The sequence below is a fragment of the Panthera onca genome, chromosome B3 (genome assembly GCF_046562875.1).
Source record: "Panthera onca isolate mPanOnc1 chromosome B3, mPanOnc1 haplotype 2, whole genome shotgun sequence".
NCBI classification, from domain to species: domain Eukaryota; kingdom Metazoa; phylum Chordata; class Mammalia; order Carnivora; family Felidae; genus Panthera; species Panthera onca.
In genome coordinates this window covers 87162130-87179824 of record NC_138344.1, presented here as the reverse complement: position 1 = coordinate 87179824, position 17695 = coordinate 87162130, and the positions used below count along the sequence as shown (strand labels likewise).

At 37.4% G+C, this 17695-nt stretch overlaps 1 pseudogene; it reads right to left on the bottom strand.

Annotated features, from left to right (window-relative positions):
* Nucleotides 1–7122: 7122 nt before the first annotated feature.
* The window catches only part of LOC144612745 (retinol dehydrogenase 14-like), a 33273-nt pseudogene continuing 22700 nt past the window's right edge, over nucleotides 7123–17695 (bottom strand).

Here is a 17695-nt window from a genome sequence, read left to right as displayed (position 1 = left end):
AAATAGTTAGCCACTGCTGTTTGCTATTGGGAGCTTACTCTGCTGGGAACACCTTGTAGAATCCATTCAGAATTGACTGTAGCTGATGTTCAAGGTCAGGCATGGTTTGCCATATGGGGGGAGAACTCTCACTTCAAAGGGTGTAGATGACTCATTTCAGAATGACCTAGTAGGTTCTCAAAGGCATGTCTCCTGGGGGCAGCAGAGAAGCCCAGGGTGGAAAGACATAGCTACCTAGAGCAGCTGAAGTCAGGTGTTGTCAGGTTACAGATGTGCAATGCTGGTTACCACAGTGATGGCTGGAGTTAAAAATGTGGGTCCTCAGGGTGTGAGTTGGGGACAAGTGTTTGATACACACAGCCAGTGAGAGGCAGAGCTGGTGGTTCAGCCTTCCAGACTTCACTGTCCCCAGCTGCCGTATCACCATCTCCTGCACTTTAACAAATACCTTTTTCATATGCACTGCATTTCTTTTTTGCACTGAAATTCTCCATTTAATTTTCATTGCTTTTAGTAAAACTATTTACAGCAATGCCTCTCAGAATTTAATGTGCATACAAATCACCTGGGGATCTTGGTAAATGCAGATTTTGACTCAGAACATTGAGATATGGACTTCTAGTCTGCATTTCTAAAAGGCTCCCAGGGGATGTGGATGCTGCTGGTCTGGAGACCACACTGTGAGGAGCAAGGTCATAAGGTAAGAACCTAAATGAAAAGGGATGATTAGGTTGTATATTTGAATGAAATGAATAAAAGACAGGTGTTGTGATGCACCTTGAAGCTGCTGACTCAACTTCCAGCAGAGCCTTTGTCAAACTTACTTGCTTTCTTTGTGGCCTGAAGGTTTATAAGACCCTCTAAATGTATTTTGAATGATGATTTGAATAATACTGTTATATAAAACCTTCTCCCAAAGCAGTTCAAAGTGCTTTTTATAATGTTAGCCATCTGGTCATTGCTTTCTGAGGGTACTAATCTCCTTCTAGGAAAACACTAATAATATACGAGTAATGTGAAAAAATCAAATACATACTCCCCACAGAACGTCATTTTCTTGCTCTGCAAGTACATTCTCATTACAAACTGCATTCCCTAAACCAAAATAGCAATATTATGAGGGTGCACTGGGCCTATTGTAGTTTTGTCTCTACTTCCTAACGGGACAAATAGGGAATTTCAAAGTCCTGCATCATCTGCTAAGAAGTTTTGTTCTGGGGACGCTGTATTTACTATTGACTGATTCAGTTTGATTAGATTTTCATTCATAGTATCCGCAATTTCAAAGAAGAAATAAATGAAGTAATCTCAGGGATCCTATCATACATTTATGTAGTTCTGTAAAGGATGTGATTAACTTTTGCAGTATGGTTTATGAAGAAGCACTTTGAAAGGAAATACGTAAAAGCGTACTTCCAAGGTTTTCAGCTAAATTGAGATTTGATGTTGTAATATGATAGAGCAGATAAGGCATGGACTTGAAACACAGAGCCTTAACAAAGCCATCATAGGGATGATGGTTTTTAAAAATTACTTTGATACTTTTTCTTCTCTGGGGCTTATTACGTGTTCACTTAGTGTTTAATATGCATCTATTGAGCATCCATGGTGAGCACTGACCTATCCCTAGGCTTGCAGTGGGAGACAAAATAGTTACCGACCTCATGGAAGTTACACCCGAGGGGAAGGCAGGCATAAAAAAAATAGCTACACAAATACATATATGATTACTCACTGTGGTAAGTGCTACGAAAGGCAGTCCCTGGGTAGAGTCATAAGGGTAAAAGAGAGTTCATCACATTTGAAGAATTAAAAAAGCCAAGTGCTGCTAGAGCGTAGTCAATGAAAGTAGCAGTGAATACTTACATAAAGTGTGCAAGGTACCAGGCATGGTGCTGAAGCCTTACAGGCCACAACACATTAAGGCCTTACTACTACCATATAAAGTCAGTACCACTATCCTCATTTCCTATATCAGAGGCACAGAGAGGGTTAAGCGAGTTGCCCAGTGTTTCATGGGTGGAGTGTTTGAACCCAGAAGGTCTTCATCACTGCCCAGCATTGCCTCAGTGCAGAGAAAAGGGGGCAGGGCCCAGCTTGGCAGCTTGATGTTCCCCTCTCTTAATATAATGTGCAGCTTCAACGTTTTAATCACCATGTGAAAGAACAGGAGGTTAACTGACTTATTCAAATACAAATAACAGTGACATAAAATAATAATGGTTTGCTATATCATAAGATATAGCCCTGGTAAGTAAACTCTAAAAATGCATAGCCATCTTATCATTTCTAAAAAATTCTCCATGAGGGGTGACGTGAAGAGGCAAATAGCCATAAACTATATTCACATCTCGGCATGGATGATTCAGGTCTTCATTTTCTGACTATGATATTAATATGCCCTTTCTGTAATTCATGGAGGATATATTAACTAATAATCCAATGAGGAGACCTATATCTCCTTTGTATTTTCTATGGCAGGACAATGCAGCAAGAGTGTAGATGTCATGGTAGGATACGAAAAAAATGGAAGTTTATATGATTACTTTTTGTCATTCTGAGTAGATCAGCTTTGCTATGGATTTATTTTAAGTTTTAAATAATGAATCACTATAAACTTAAAAACACTTACTAAAATTTTCATTTAATTTTCTATTTATTTCATATACATTTCCCAATGTAGAAACCAAGCCCTGGGATATATTATTGCAGTCATAGTTCTGTAAGTGACAACGCAGTGGAAGAGAACACAGCAGACACCAGGCCATTTCTTATCATACCAAGTCATCCAGAAGGCTCCAAGCAGTTGGAGTGTCTGATGAGAAACTTGGAAAAGGATAGATAAGGCATTCTTAAGTCATAGTCTATGCTTTTCAGGGCTTTGCTTTTTGTGGCTGAGTTTTAACAAATGTCATGGTTCATTGTGGCAGAAAGAAAGGAAAAAACATAAGTAAATCACAAGCCGGGTAATATGTCTTCGAGAAGCTAAAAGTTGCCCATTTGGAGTTTTGATTATCATAAAGTGATGGGAGTCTTGGAGTAATGTCACTTGAATTTTCCCCTTTAAGGATGGGAAACAAGGCTGAGGCATCAAATGAATTTCCTGAGGTCATGTATCAAGCTGGTAGCAGCAGAGCAAAAGCTAGAGCTCAGCACTCCTGACTCAGGCTGTGCACTTGGGGCAGGCATGTGTATGAGACATTGTGCTTTAGGGTTTCTTCTGACAAGGGCATGGAATTAGAAATACAGTATGCATTTTTTAAGGAGTACACACACCCAGAGAACACAGATATTCCAAAACTTGTGTACATGGTTTATGAAGCAAAGATAAGTCAGTAAAGATATGATACTAGGACAACATATGAACAATACCCTAATATTGGTCTTAAAAATAATAGAACATCTTAACCTTGATGACACCCATGGTCCTTCTCTTTGACCTAACCAGTCTTTCTAAAGACTAAAACACCTTACAAATAGTTTTCACATGTGAAAAATATTAGGGTCATTTCATTAATTCATTATGTCCTGATTTACTCTTGGCCATTAGATGTCTCTTCTTTCCTGTGAGAACCCAGAATGATCCTCTACTGGTATACTCCTGTGTGAAGCCCACTCAGGGCCCCGCTAGAGCTATGACAAACAAGAGACTGAGGTAGCAAGGTTTGTGCAGGATTCAGGGAATAAGGGTATGTGCTTTTTATTATTGCGTTGAGTCTGAAATTATAAGCACTGTCAGCGATAAAATCTTTTCCTTGATGAGGTTGACTGCAATGCTCCCTCCACCTGTGTGTACTACTACTCTGGGGAACTATGAGCAAACTAAATCCAAGGGCAGGGAAGGGGGGCGGAATTTTCACCTGGATAATAACACTTGCTTCTCTTCTAATCTTCGGACCTTCATGCAGAATATCCATGAAAATCAAGTAAACAGTGAATTGTACTAATATGAGAAATAATTAAGATTGTCTGCTTCAAGTCAAATGTTAATGAAAAGAGTAAATTGTATCTAAAAAGCTTTCCTTTATACAATAGAAAAGTAGATATATAATGGAAAACAATCACTTGCAAAGTAATAGAAATTATAAAATATCTAGAAATAAATTTTATCCCAAATGCATAGATATATATGAAAAAAACTATAAAACTACTGAATTACCATATTTAAAAAATTTTTTTTAATGTTTATTTATTTTTGAGAGAGAGAGAGAAAGAGACAGAGTGCAAGCCGGGGAGGGGCAGAGAGAAGTGGAGACACAGAATCCAAAGCAGGCTCCAGGCTCTGAGTTGTCAGCACAGAGCTCGACATGGGGCTCAAACTCATGAATGGTGAGATCATGACCTGAGCTGAAGTTAGATGCTTAATCCACTGAACCACCCAGGCACCCTAGGCATACCATATTCTTGGTTGAAAAGATATTTCTTTCTTCTAATTTAGTCTATCAGTTTAATGAAATTCCAATAAAAGTCCAATAGAATTTAAAAGATTTCCTTTTAATTTGACCTTGGATATGATAATAACCTCTTTGGACTTTAGTGTAAGACTAAAGTGATCAATGTTTAAGACATTTTGGAATTATGAATAATGGCCTTAAAATGCTCATATATTTTAACTCAGTAATTTCACTTGTAAGAGTTTATATTAGGTAAGTAATTGGGAGAGGACCATAAATCTCCATGTCTAAGAATGTTTGTTAAAGTTTTATAAAAAAAAATTGGCAAAAGACAATGAGGTATTTAGCTTAAGCACATTTTGGCATGAACATAAAGTGAAGTAGTACATAATTATTAAAACCTCTTTCAAATACTAATTAATGGAAAAAATAAATGTAAAATTACATTAAGTATTTCCATTAAAGTACACACATACATATGCAAAGAACATCTGTAGGTCAAGAAAATATATAGCAATGTTTCTAGTAGCTATCTCAGGATGGTGATATTGTAAGGTGTGGGTTCAAATCTCATGTGCCAGCCGTGAGATCCTGGCTTAATGGTACTGTTACTTGAAGTCTTAATTTCCTCATATGTAAAAGGAATAAAATGTTTTTGTGAAGGTTGAAGTAGTTAATATATGTGAAGCTTAGCATTTACCAGGTGCTCACTAAATGGTGTTTAATATCAATAATACTATAGATTTCTGTATTTTATAAGCCTACTTTTATTATTTAAAAGCCTGAGATATATTTGATGTATAGCATTATGTAAGTTTAAGGTATACAGTGTATTAATTTGATGCATTTATATATTGCAGTAAGATTAACACTGTAGCATTGGTTAACACCTTTAACATGTCACCTAATTATCATTTCATTTTGTTGCAAGCAAATGTAATATCTAGTCTCTTAGCAACTTTGAAATATATAATACAGTATTATTGACTATAATCACAATGGTGTGCGTTAAATCTCCAGAACTTACTCATTTTCTAACTGCAAGTTTGTACCCTTTGACCAACATCTACCCATCACCCCCTGCTCCCTAGCCACCATTCTACCCTCTGTTTCTAGGAGTTTGGCTTTTCTACATTCCACATATAAGTGAGATGATACAGTTTTATCTTTTTCTGTCTGATTTATTTCTTTTAGCATAATGCCTTCCAGGTCTGTCCATGCTGTCACATTTTTTTTTTTTAATTTTTTTTTTTTAACGTTTTTATTTATTTTTGAGACAGAGACAGAGCATGAATGGGGGAGGGGCAGAGAGAGAGGGAGACACAGAATCGGAAGCAGGCTCCAGGCTCTGAGCCATCAGCCCAGAGCCCGACGCGGGGCTCGAACTCACAGACTGTGAGATCGTGACCTGAGCCAAAGTCAGACGCTTAACCGACTGAGCCACCCAGGCGCCCCCATGCTGTCACATTTAAACATTGCAGATTTATTAATTTCATGATCAGAAACGAATGATGAATATTACACATTTTCAAAAGAGAACATTCAGAAAGTTGAGGGAAAATGAAAAACCAATTGTGAGAAGAATTGGGAAATGAGCAGAAAACACAAAATAGACCCCATGATGTAGGAGCCTTAAGTATACCAATTTAAAAGGGAAATAATATTTACTGAGTTATTTTTCTGTGCTTTGGGTATTGTGTATGTATAATTCAGTTTAGTTTTTGATATCACCCCGTGAGACAGGTACTATTCTTATCATCATTCTACAGATGAAGAAACTGAGGTACAGAAAACTTAATGCATCCAAGGGTGTAGAGCAGCAGAGTGGGGCTATGAAGCAGTTTATATCAGTTTAACTACTGGTATAGTTAACTACTGATATAGTTAACTACTGATAGTACAGGCAGACTACTTTCTCAAGGATGAATTCTGCGTGATTCATGTAGTATAAAAGCAAATGAATTGCTTAGGATAAGCACAACAATTCTTGATTCTGAGACAAGAAATACATTTCTCCTGAATGGCCTCATGCAGTTGACACTGCTCAATTCCATGATGAACATCCTCAAAAATACCCTTACAGCAGACATACTGACAAGTTTCATAGGACTGTTTATTATAATGTCCTTCAATGTGATCCTCTGGCCTTGCATTTAAGCCCAATTCACTATAAAACAAACAAACAAACAAACAAAAAAGGCTTTTTGTTTTAGAAGAGTCCATAAGAAGATAGTGGACTGGACTTGAATTAAGCCCAATTCACTATAAAACAAACAAACAAACAAAAAAGGCTTTTTGTTTTAGAAGAGTCCATAAGAGGAGAGTGGACTGGACTGATTGATGGAGGGATACTGACACACTGAGATATCATTAAAATAATTCTCTTTTGTACTGAAAAATCTTCAAAATAACTTAGAGGAGTTAAAAATGTTATGGCTTTGCCATATACTTGAAACTCAAACAGGACTTTAAAGGGGCAAGAAATCTCCCAAGACATAGGAATAAGATCACAATTAGTTTCTACTATTCTTCAACAATTTTGTTATGAGAAAGATTCAAAATGTAAGATGTTGACTGAAATAACTTATAAAAAATTGCATGTAGTTGTGAACTTGGAAATTATCTTGTTGATTTTCCGTTGGAAAAATGATATTCATTAATTTGGGATAGCATATTGAATAATTAATTCAGTTGTCATACATAGAGTTTAGGTCTTTGTCACAAGTTGTCACTCTCCAGAAGCAGACCTTGAGATGGAGTTTGGTTCAAGATGTGAAAGCAATGGGGATGTAGCAGGATTGTTCACATTGGGGCAAAATGGCCTGACATTTATACACATGCCTTGCTCAGCTTCTGGATGTGAGTTGCCCTGGGAAGGGTGTGATCTGGGGAGAAGCAGCTCTCCCAGCTGAGGCCGATCCTGAGGGAGCTGGCCCTGGGCGCACTGTGTTGACTGCATGTCCCGCAACTGGGCATCAAATCTTCCCTTTAAAGAGGATCTGAGTAATTAATTTCCATCCCCATACACATATGATAAAGAGTTCTCTAGCCTATTTAAAGAGATAATGGAACATTAGATTTTTGCATAAGTTTTGAATCTGAGTTAGGAAGTGACCTTGAAAAATTTGGGCCTTATTATGTCTGCTTTATAACTGTAGCCGATAATCTATTTCTTTAATCTCTTGATACACATTCAAGCTGAATGAAGAATCTTGCTTGTTGTAGCTACCTAGAAGAATGTGGTTGATTTGTAGTGTGATTAGCAGGTGTCTCAGTCTGCTTGGGCTGCCATAACAAAATGCCATAGACTGAGTGGCTTAAACAACATAAACTTATTTCTTACATTTCTAGAGGTTGGGAAGTCTAAGATCTAGGTTTTGGTGAGGTAGTCTTCACTCTGCGGCCTCTTCTCTTGTCTTGTATGTAGCCGCCTTATCTTGCTGTGTGCTTATGGTGTCTTTCCTCAAAGTATATGCATGAGAATGAGAGAGAGAGAGAGAGAGAGAGATTACTCCCTTCCTCTTTTTATAAGGCCACCAGTCCTTTTGAATTAGGACCCCACTCTTATCCTTAATAACCTCCTAAAGACCTTATCTCCAAATACAGTCACGGTGGAGATTAGGGCTTCAACATATCAATATAGGAGGGACACAATTCAGTCCATAACAGTTGGTAAGCATTAGAAGAGCAATGCTTAGAATAGGGTAAGCAAACTGTTTTGGACCATGGGCCAATAAACAGCCACTGGCCCATTTTGTGTGGCCCATGAGCTTGGAATGATTTTCCTGTTTCTAAAAGATTACAAACAGATAATACCCCCAAAGAATAGTGTGATGGGCACTGTATTTGATTCACATAGCTTAAAATATTTACTGTCTTGGGGCGCCTGGGTGGCTCAGTTGGTTAAGCGTCAGACTTCGGCTCAGGTCCTGATCTCGCGGTCCGTGAGTTCGAGCCCCGCGTCGGGCTCTGTGCTGACAGCTCAGAGCCTGGAGCCTGCATCAGATTCTGTGTCTCCCCCTCTCTCTGACCCTCCCCCATTCATGCTCTGTCTCTCTCTGTCTCAAAAATAAATAAAACATTAAAAAAAATTAAAAAAAATATTTACTGTCTTATTCTTTACAGAAAGTCTGCCAATCCCTGGCCTAGAATCATGACCAGACTTACTTTCAGATACTCTGGACCTAGTTTCTGCAGCTCAAAAAGTGAGAACTAGAAATTATTTTTATTGCATTCCTTAAAAGGAAGGGGTTACTCTGTATATCAGTTGAACAGGAATTATTTTGTAATCGGACAATCAGAGTGAGAGAGTCAACCCAGATGAGGCCTTTTAAATTGGTTTTCTAGTCACTTAGGGCTTTTTGTTCTCTCTGTTCTGGAGAATGATGCCACATACACTTGATATGACAGATATGATATGATGTGATATGATATCATTTGATGTGATAGAGACAGCTTGGAAGGTCTGGTTAGGGAGAATGCTCAAACCAAATTGGGTTCCTAGGAGATTGGTAATAATGAGTGACAGGAATGTCAATGAGTGATGGAAGTTTAGATGATACTAGAGTAGGGAGCATAGATGGTAGTCTAGTTAGGACCCCAAGAAAAGAGGGAAGACACAAGATGAGAAACTATTGATCATGCTGTGGCTAATAATTTCAGAAACCCAGATATTTCTTCGTGCTTTGGGTCAACTATTTTGGTGAAATTTTGCTTTGTTCCTTTGAGTCAGTGAAAAGTTACTGGAAAATTATAGGCCATTCACATTCAAAAGGTTTTACCTTGTTGGCCACAAATGGTCTGTGCTACACCAGTCTTCAGGATGTCCAGTCTCTAACACTTTGCTATCCTGGAAGAAATAAATAATATTTAAAGGATAATTGGGATTCTCTAATACAGAAAAAGAGTAATAGTCCAAATGATTGGATAAGATAATCTGTGACTGATGGTATAGTTGTAGACTGGGCCACGAAATCAAGGATGAATTTATCTATAAATTCAAGGCATACTCAACAGAGGCATAATTTCAAATCTAGTATGTTTAAAGTATACATCTTTTAAAATTTTTCAGTTATAATTCCTATATTTTTTAGGTTATGAAAGCAACCAGGAATTTGAGACATTGACTACAACTTAGCTGAACAAGAACTTCAGTCTTGTAAAAATGTTATTTTCTTCATGGTAGAATTGACATTGTTACAGCTTTGAGTTTCATACGGTTTCACTGAACTTAAACTTGTTTAAGCTGAAATCCCCGTTGCCTGACAACCCCATAAGTGCATGCTGGGTGTTGACTATTTGGAGAGAACTCCTTACTTGATCATTTGGTTCAGTGACCTGTGTTATATATATTTTTTCTCTTCTCATGCCTTATTACCCATTTAAAATACTTTCATTAGAACAGAGAACTGTGTACATTTTGTTCTTGGGTTTTTACTCAGCTAGACTCAACTACCTCCTCCTAGAGAAAATTTCACACAAAGGAAAATGAAAACTAGCCCCTATTATGCTTGTTGAACATAATAGGACTGGAAAGAGCTTTTCTAACTGGAATGTGGTCAACCATGGTGGGAGAGGAAAATGTGGTGCTCACAGTAGATGCTGCCATGCATCCTCAGCTGTTTTCTTCTAACTAAAGGAAATGGCAGGTTATGAGTTCTACAACAAACAAAATCACAGGAGGGTAAAGGCTTATCATTAGCAGAAATGTCTGGTCAGTGGGAATGCAAGCTGGTGCAGCCACTGTGGAAAACAGTTTGGGGGTTCCTCAAAAACTAAAAATAGAACTACCCTATGACCCAACAATTCCACTGCTAGGCATTTATCCACGGGATACAGGTGTGCTGTTTCGAAGGGACACATGCCCCCCGCCCCCATGTTTATAGCAGCACTATCAACAATAGCCAAAGTATGGAAAGAGCCCAAATGTCCATCGATGGATGAATGGATAAAGAAGATGTGGTATATATATACATACACACACAATGGAGTATTACTCGGCAATCAAAAAGAATGAAATCTTGCCATTTGCAACGACGTGGATGGAACTGGAGGGTATTATGCTAAGTGAAATGAGAGAAAGACAAAAATCATATGACTTCAGAGAAAGACAAATATATGACTTCACTCATATGAGGACTTTAAGAGACAAAACAGATGAACATAAGGGAAGGGAAACAAAAATAATATAAAAACAAGGATGGGGACAAAACAGAAGAGATTCATAAATATGGAGAACAAACTGAGGGTTGCTGGAGGGGTTGTGGGAGGGGGGATGGGCTAAATGGGTAAGGGGAATTAAGGAATCTACTCCTGAAATCATTGTTTCATTATATGCTAACTAATTTGGATGTAAATTAAAAAAAAAAAAAAAGAAATGTCTGGTCAGGGGTTTTGGTTCTTAAAAAAAATTAGAGTATAATTTTAAAATATTGTATCCTGTGTTGGCTCAGATAAATTTTTGGTTAAGTTTTCCTTTTTTTTTTTTTTTTTTTTTTTTTTAAGTTAGCAATTCTCAATTTTCCATGATATTGTGGTCAGGGAAAACATGGGTAACAAATCCAAGGACAGGAAATTTTTAGTCCTTAATAGGCCCCATTAATTCTGTATCCTCCAGCATTAACCTATGACCTTCACCTGGTGATGACTGTTTCATTTCTTTTTTACTTCTTTGTTCATTAAAGATTCTTGTGGATAATGAAATAGAAGAACAGGGACAGAAGGCCTCCATGATTAATCAATGAACTGGGTAAACAGTCCTCGCAACTGAGAATTTATTAGGTAGTGAAATACTGTATTTTAAGTACTGACTATCCAATTTTTAAGTCCTAACCTTGTTTTAGAGCCTCAGCCTTTAATTTTTCTAGCAAGTTGGTACTTGGACAATATAAACTCTTAGTCCTACCCAAGGAGAGGCTATTATTTTAAATCATGCAATACATTTCATGAAAGTACACATTAGTTTTAGTTTTTTAAGGGAAACAACTAGTGCCATTCCCCCCCTCCTTCATTAGGGAGATAATTACTGAGGTATCTTTTATGTCTAATGTACTGTCTACAAAATAGGTAATAAAGTTTCAGTGTCTACCAACTTGCAGAAGAGTACCTGCCACGCCTTGCATGGGGTTTGTATGCATTTACATGCATTTAACAATTTAAAAAAGGAAAGACTCCACCAAAAAATTGGTAGAACTGATGCATGAATTTAGTAAATTTTCAAAAAAACTAACATACAGAAATCTGTTACATTTCTATACGCCAATAATGAAGCAGCAGAAAGAAAAATCAAGGAAGCAATCCCAATTAATTACATCAAACCAATAAGATACCCAGCAATAAATCTAAAAAGGTGAAAGACCTGTATTTTGAAAACTATAAAATGATGAAAGAAACTGAAGATGACACACAAAAAAATGGAAAAACATTCATGCTCGTGGATTGGAAGAACAAATATTATTAAAATGTCTATACTACCCAAAACAATCTATATATTAAATGCAATCCCTATTAAAATACCAACAGCATTTTTCACAGAGCTAGAACAAACAATCCTAAAATTTGTGTGGAATTAGAAAAAAAACCCTTATAGCCACAGCAACCTTGAAAAAAAAAAGCTGGAGGCATCATAATTCTGGACTTCAAGTTATATTACAAAGCTGTAATCATCAACACAGTATGGTACTGGCATAAAAAAACAGACTCATAGAACAATGGAACAGAATAGAAAACCCAGAAATCGACCCACAACTATATGATCAACTGATCTTTGACACAGCAGCAAAGAATATCCAATGGGAAAAGAGTCTCTCCAACAAACGTCTTTGGGAAAACTTGAAGCAACATGGAAACAAACCGGACCACTTTCTTATACCATACACAAAAATAAATTAAAAATGAATTAAAGACGTAAATGTGAGACAGGGAACCAGTAAAATCTTAGAGGAAAACCATTAAAATCCTAGAATCCTAACTTCTTTGACATCAGTTGAAGTAGCTTCTTATTAGATATGTCTCCTGAGGCAAGAGAAACAAAAAAATAAACTATTGGGACTTCAGCAAATAAAAAGCTTCTGCACAGTGAAGGAAATAAGCTACAAAACTTAAAGGTAACTACAGAAAGGAGAAGATATTTGCAAATGACATATGAACGGTTAGTATCCAAAATCTAAAAAGGACTTACCAAACTCAACAGCCAAAAACAAATAATCCAGTAAAAAATGGGAAGAGCTATGAAAAGATATTTTTCCAAAGAAGATATACAAATGTCCAACAGACATCTGAAAAGATGCTCAACGTCCCTCATTATCAGGGCCATACACATCAAAACTACAATGAAATATCACCTCACACCTGTCAGAATGGCTAAAATTAGCAACACGGGAAACAAAAGATGTTGGTGAGGTTGTGGAGAAAGGGGAACCCTCTTACACTGTTGGTGGGAATGCAAACTGGTGCAGCCACTCTGGAAAACAGTATAGAGGTTCCTCAAAAAATTAAAAATAGTACTACATCATGATCCAGCAATTGTACCACTAGGTATTTACCCAAAGGATATAAAAATACTAATTTAAAGGGATACATGCATCTTGATGTTCATAATGGCATTATCAGTAATAGCCAAATAATGGAAAGAGTCCAAATGTCCATCAGCTGATGAATGGATAAAAAAGATATGGCACGCGCGCACACACACACACACACACACAATGGAATATTACTCAGCCATCAAAAGAATGAAATCTTGCCATTTGCAGTGACGTGGATGGAGCTAGAGAGTATTGTGCTAAGTGAAGTAAGAGAAAAGCAAATACATATGATATCCCTCATATGTGGAATTTAAGAAACAAAAAAAATGAGCAAAGGGGAAAAAAGAGAGAGAGAGGCAAACCAAGAAACAGACTCTTAACTATAGAGAACAAACTGATGGTTATCTGAAGGCATGTGAGTGGGGAGATGAGTTAAACAGGTGATGGGGATCAAGGAGTGCACTTGTGATGAGCTCTGGGTGTTGTCTGGAGGTATTGAATCACTAAATTGTACACCTGAAACTAATATTATACTGTAAGTTAACTAACTGGAAATTGAATAAAAAGCTAAAAAATATGAAGCGAAATAAGCACAGTAAAAAAAACCCAGTTACTGCTATGGCTAAAAAAAGCAATAAAAAAGGAAGCAGTGGTTATTATGTCTAAATTTTTGTGGAATTTAAACAGCTTAGCTATAAAATGATTAAAATGAAGTGTCCTGGGAGCACTAGTTAAAAATATTAATTGGTAATAAGAATTTTTATTTATTAGTACTGCCTTTAGAGTAGTTTGTTCTAGACTCTTCAGTATGACAGGTCCTACAATATGTCATCTTCATCTTTTAGACCATGAGCAAATGTCTGCTGCCACCTACAAATGAGTTTTTTCAACTTTAGTTGAGATTCTCCTGAAAGCGACTTCTAGGGTTCTTGGTACTTGTGTACAGAATAGTGCACCAACTTAACGATTGTGTGTTCTAAATCCAGCTGATTTGAAACTCATTGTTGTATTAAAAACTGCATTGGATGGACTCCTATGTTTGTAGCTGCTCCTGCCTATTTTGGTACAATTATAATCATGAGTTCTGGGTCCTTTTGAGCTGGTGTCTTTACGATTTGAATTTTAAGTGTACTAAACTGGACTTCTACTTTCTTAAAAAAGTTTTTTTAATTCTTTATTTTTGAGAGAGAGAGAGAGAGAGACAGTGTGCAGGTGGGGAAGGAACAGAGAGAAAGGGAGACACAGAATCTGAAGCAGGATCCAAGCTCTGAGCTGTCAGCACAGAGCCCAACACGGGGCTTGAACTCATGAACCACAAGATCATGACCTGAGCTGAAGTCAGACGCTTAACTGACTGAGCCACCCAGGTGCCCCTGTACTTCTACTTTCTGATGAAATAGTTAGGCCAACTAGAATCAGTTTACATTAGACAGTCCATAGAGAATGTGTTGTTATCCTGCAAAAAAATTATACTTGCCTTATGTTAGTGGAGCAACATACTTCTCCACTAATGGGACTGTCAAAATTTTGGAATAAAAATAAAATGTAGAGGTGAATGAATATCTTTGAGTTTCTCAGATCTTTGAGCCTGAGTGACATTTACAGAGCCTACTCCCCATTTCAAGAAGTTGAGGAGGGGAATTCAACTGCTCCAAACTAATAGTAATACTCCCTTAACATTTATAATCCTTGGCACTTGCTACTCAAAGATCAAGGACATTTAAATTGGCATTATTTTGGTTTCTAAATTAAGGAGGAAATAATTTATGAATTTCTCTCTTGGACTTTTTTTTTCTTTCAAAAACCACATAGAAAGGTAGAAAGAATTCTATAATGAACCCCCATATACATCTCATCCAATTAAAACCGTATTAAACCCATGGGTGAGTTTGTTTTATCCATCCAGGGTTATTTTGAAGCAAATTCCAGACATAAATTAATTTCATTTTTTTTTCATTTTTTTTTTAAAGTTTATTCATTATTGAGACAGAGAGAGACAGAGCATGAATGGGGGAAGGTCAGAGAGAGAGGGAGACACAGAATCTGAAACAGGCTCCAGGCTCTGAGCTGTCAGCACAGAGCTCGACGCGGGGCTCGAACTCACGGACCGCGAGATCAGGACCTGAGCCGAAGTTGAACGCCCAACCGACTGAGCCACCCAGGCGCCCCAATTTCATTTTTTTAAGTACTGAAATATGTATGTCTAAAAACCCCTTCCTATTTTAATATGAAAGAGGAGCGACAGGTTATCAGTTCTAAAAAAAACCTAAGGAAGTGTTTATCATTGACATGTTTTTATTTCTCTTGGGTAAATGTAAATGCACACTAGTGGGATTCCTGAATTTTATGGTTAGCATATGTATAACTTTGTAAGAAACTTACAGATCTTTTCTAAGTGAATGTAGCATTTTGCATATTCACCAGCAATGTTGAAAAGTCCCATTTGCTTCACATATAGGTCAATCCATTAGTATTGTACAGAAATGCAACACGTTTTTGTATTTTACCTTGTGCCCTAAAACTTTGCTAAGTTTATTAGTTCTAACAGTTTTTTTGGTGGTCTTTAGGGTTTTCTATACATAATATCATGCCATCTTCAAAGAGTGACAATTTTCATCTTCCTTTTCAATTTGGATGCCTTTTATTTCTTTTTCTGCTTAATTGCTGTGGCTAGGACTTCCAATACCATGTTGAGTAAAAGTGGGGAGAGTGGGCATTTATGTCTTGTTCCTGATCAGAGAGGAAAAGCTTTTGGCTTTTCACCATTGAGTATGATTTAGCTGTAGACTTGTCATGTATGGCCTTTATTATGTTGAGGTATGTTTCCTTTATAACCACTTTATTGAGAGTTTTTATCATGAATGGCTCTTGAATTTTGTCACATGCTTTTCCCACATCTGTTGAGATCCTCATGATTTTTATTCTTCATTTTGTTAATGTGGTGTATCACATTGGTTGATTTTCAAATGTTGTACCATCCTTGCATCCCTGGAACAAATCCTTCTTGGTGTAGGATGCTTTTACTCTATTGGTTGTTTGCACTCTTAAATTTATTCTAAGTAAGAATTGTGCACAAAACAGGCATATTATTTTCACACAAAAACTGGCACCACAATAAAAATATTTAACACTTTTGCCATGAAACTCAAAAGATATTTGAAAAACTTCTCAAGAAGTTTACTTTAAGTCACTGGATTCTTTAATATTTGTAGTCCATGCTTGCTCAATTATAATTTATAAGGTATATTACAATTATATTGCTCATTATACTATCCATTATGCTTATTATATATTTAAAACTTTTCTGGAAATTTTATGTTCTCCAAAAAATAACTTTTACGTAACTTATGTAGCTCTCAGCAGTACTACCATAAAACCAAAATTGTGTTTTCTTTTTTTTTTTTTTTTTAATTTTTTTTCAACGTTTTTTATTTATTTTTGGGACAGAGAGAGACAGAGCATGAACGGGGGAGGGGCAGAGAGAGAGGGAGACACAGAATCGGAAACAGGCTCCAGGCTCCGAGCCATCAGCCCAGAGCCTGACGCGGGGCTCGAACTCACGGACCGCGAGATCGTGACCTGGCTGAAGTCAGACGCTTAACCGACTGCGCCACCCAGGCGCCCCCAAAATTGTGTTTTCAAATAGCAAGTACTCAAGCCACACCATTTCTGATTACAGATATAATGAGCATTCAGTTTTACAAATGGCTCTCTTTCACTCCTTGCTCCTATTTTAATATGCCAACCATCACTGATATCCCAGAGTTTTCCTGTAACAGATTCATCCACAGCTTTGGGCAATAATTCTTCCTGTTTACAATTTCCAAAGTACTTTCCTGGACACAACTTCTGTCTCAGGTGAAGAGGCTAAATATTAAGCTGAAGTCCGGGCACTTTCTTCTGGGGTTTTGAAAAAAGCCCATGACACCAAAGTCAAAAGTGTTTTGACCAACAGTGGAATATATATGTATCTACTGAGATTAGTCTGTGAAATACCAGGGTGTAATATATGTTGACAGTAACATCTGTGCCTTCTAAACCATGGGCTAGTTCTCTGGCTAAAAAAAAAAAAAAATGTTAGCCAGTTTGCTCCAGCTATAAGAAAAGGTTTTTTTTTGTTTTTTTTTTTTTTTTAAATGTTCATTTATTTTTGGGAGAGAGAGAGAGAGAGAGAGAGAGAGAGAGAGAGAAAGAAAGAAAAGAGGGGAGGGGCAGAGAGAGAGAGACAGAGGTCCCAAATGGGCTTTGCAATCACGGCAGAGAGCCTGATTGGGCTGAAACTGAAATTGACCGATGCTTAACTGACTTCAGGCACCCCAACAAAGTTTTTATTTAGTTTTGTTGACACTTCAAGTCTTCGTAGTTGATGTCTCCATATTTATAAGGTTTGGAAAAAACTACCACAATTCTTCTTGGAGCTGACCTTTTGAGGAATCCAAGAAGATTTGTGAGTAGGAAGTGCCCCAGATGGTTCACTGCAAACTGTGTCTCAAACTCATCTTTGGTCTTCATATACGAGCAATGGAAGATCCCTGCATTGTTGATTTAAGACGTCCAGTCAAGGCTCTTCCTGGAGCATCCCCTGACAGAAAACATGCACCGAGCACAGCCAGGCCAGGTCCAGCTCCTTGACCACCAGCTCCCAAGCCTCATGACCTTGCCAGCACTGGCTAGGAGCCTGGTTTGGCAGAGCTCTTGGTGGAGTTGACCTGCCGCCTCCTGGGCTTGCTGGTGTAGATGCAAGTTTGCCTCTGCTCACGACCACCCATGCCCCTA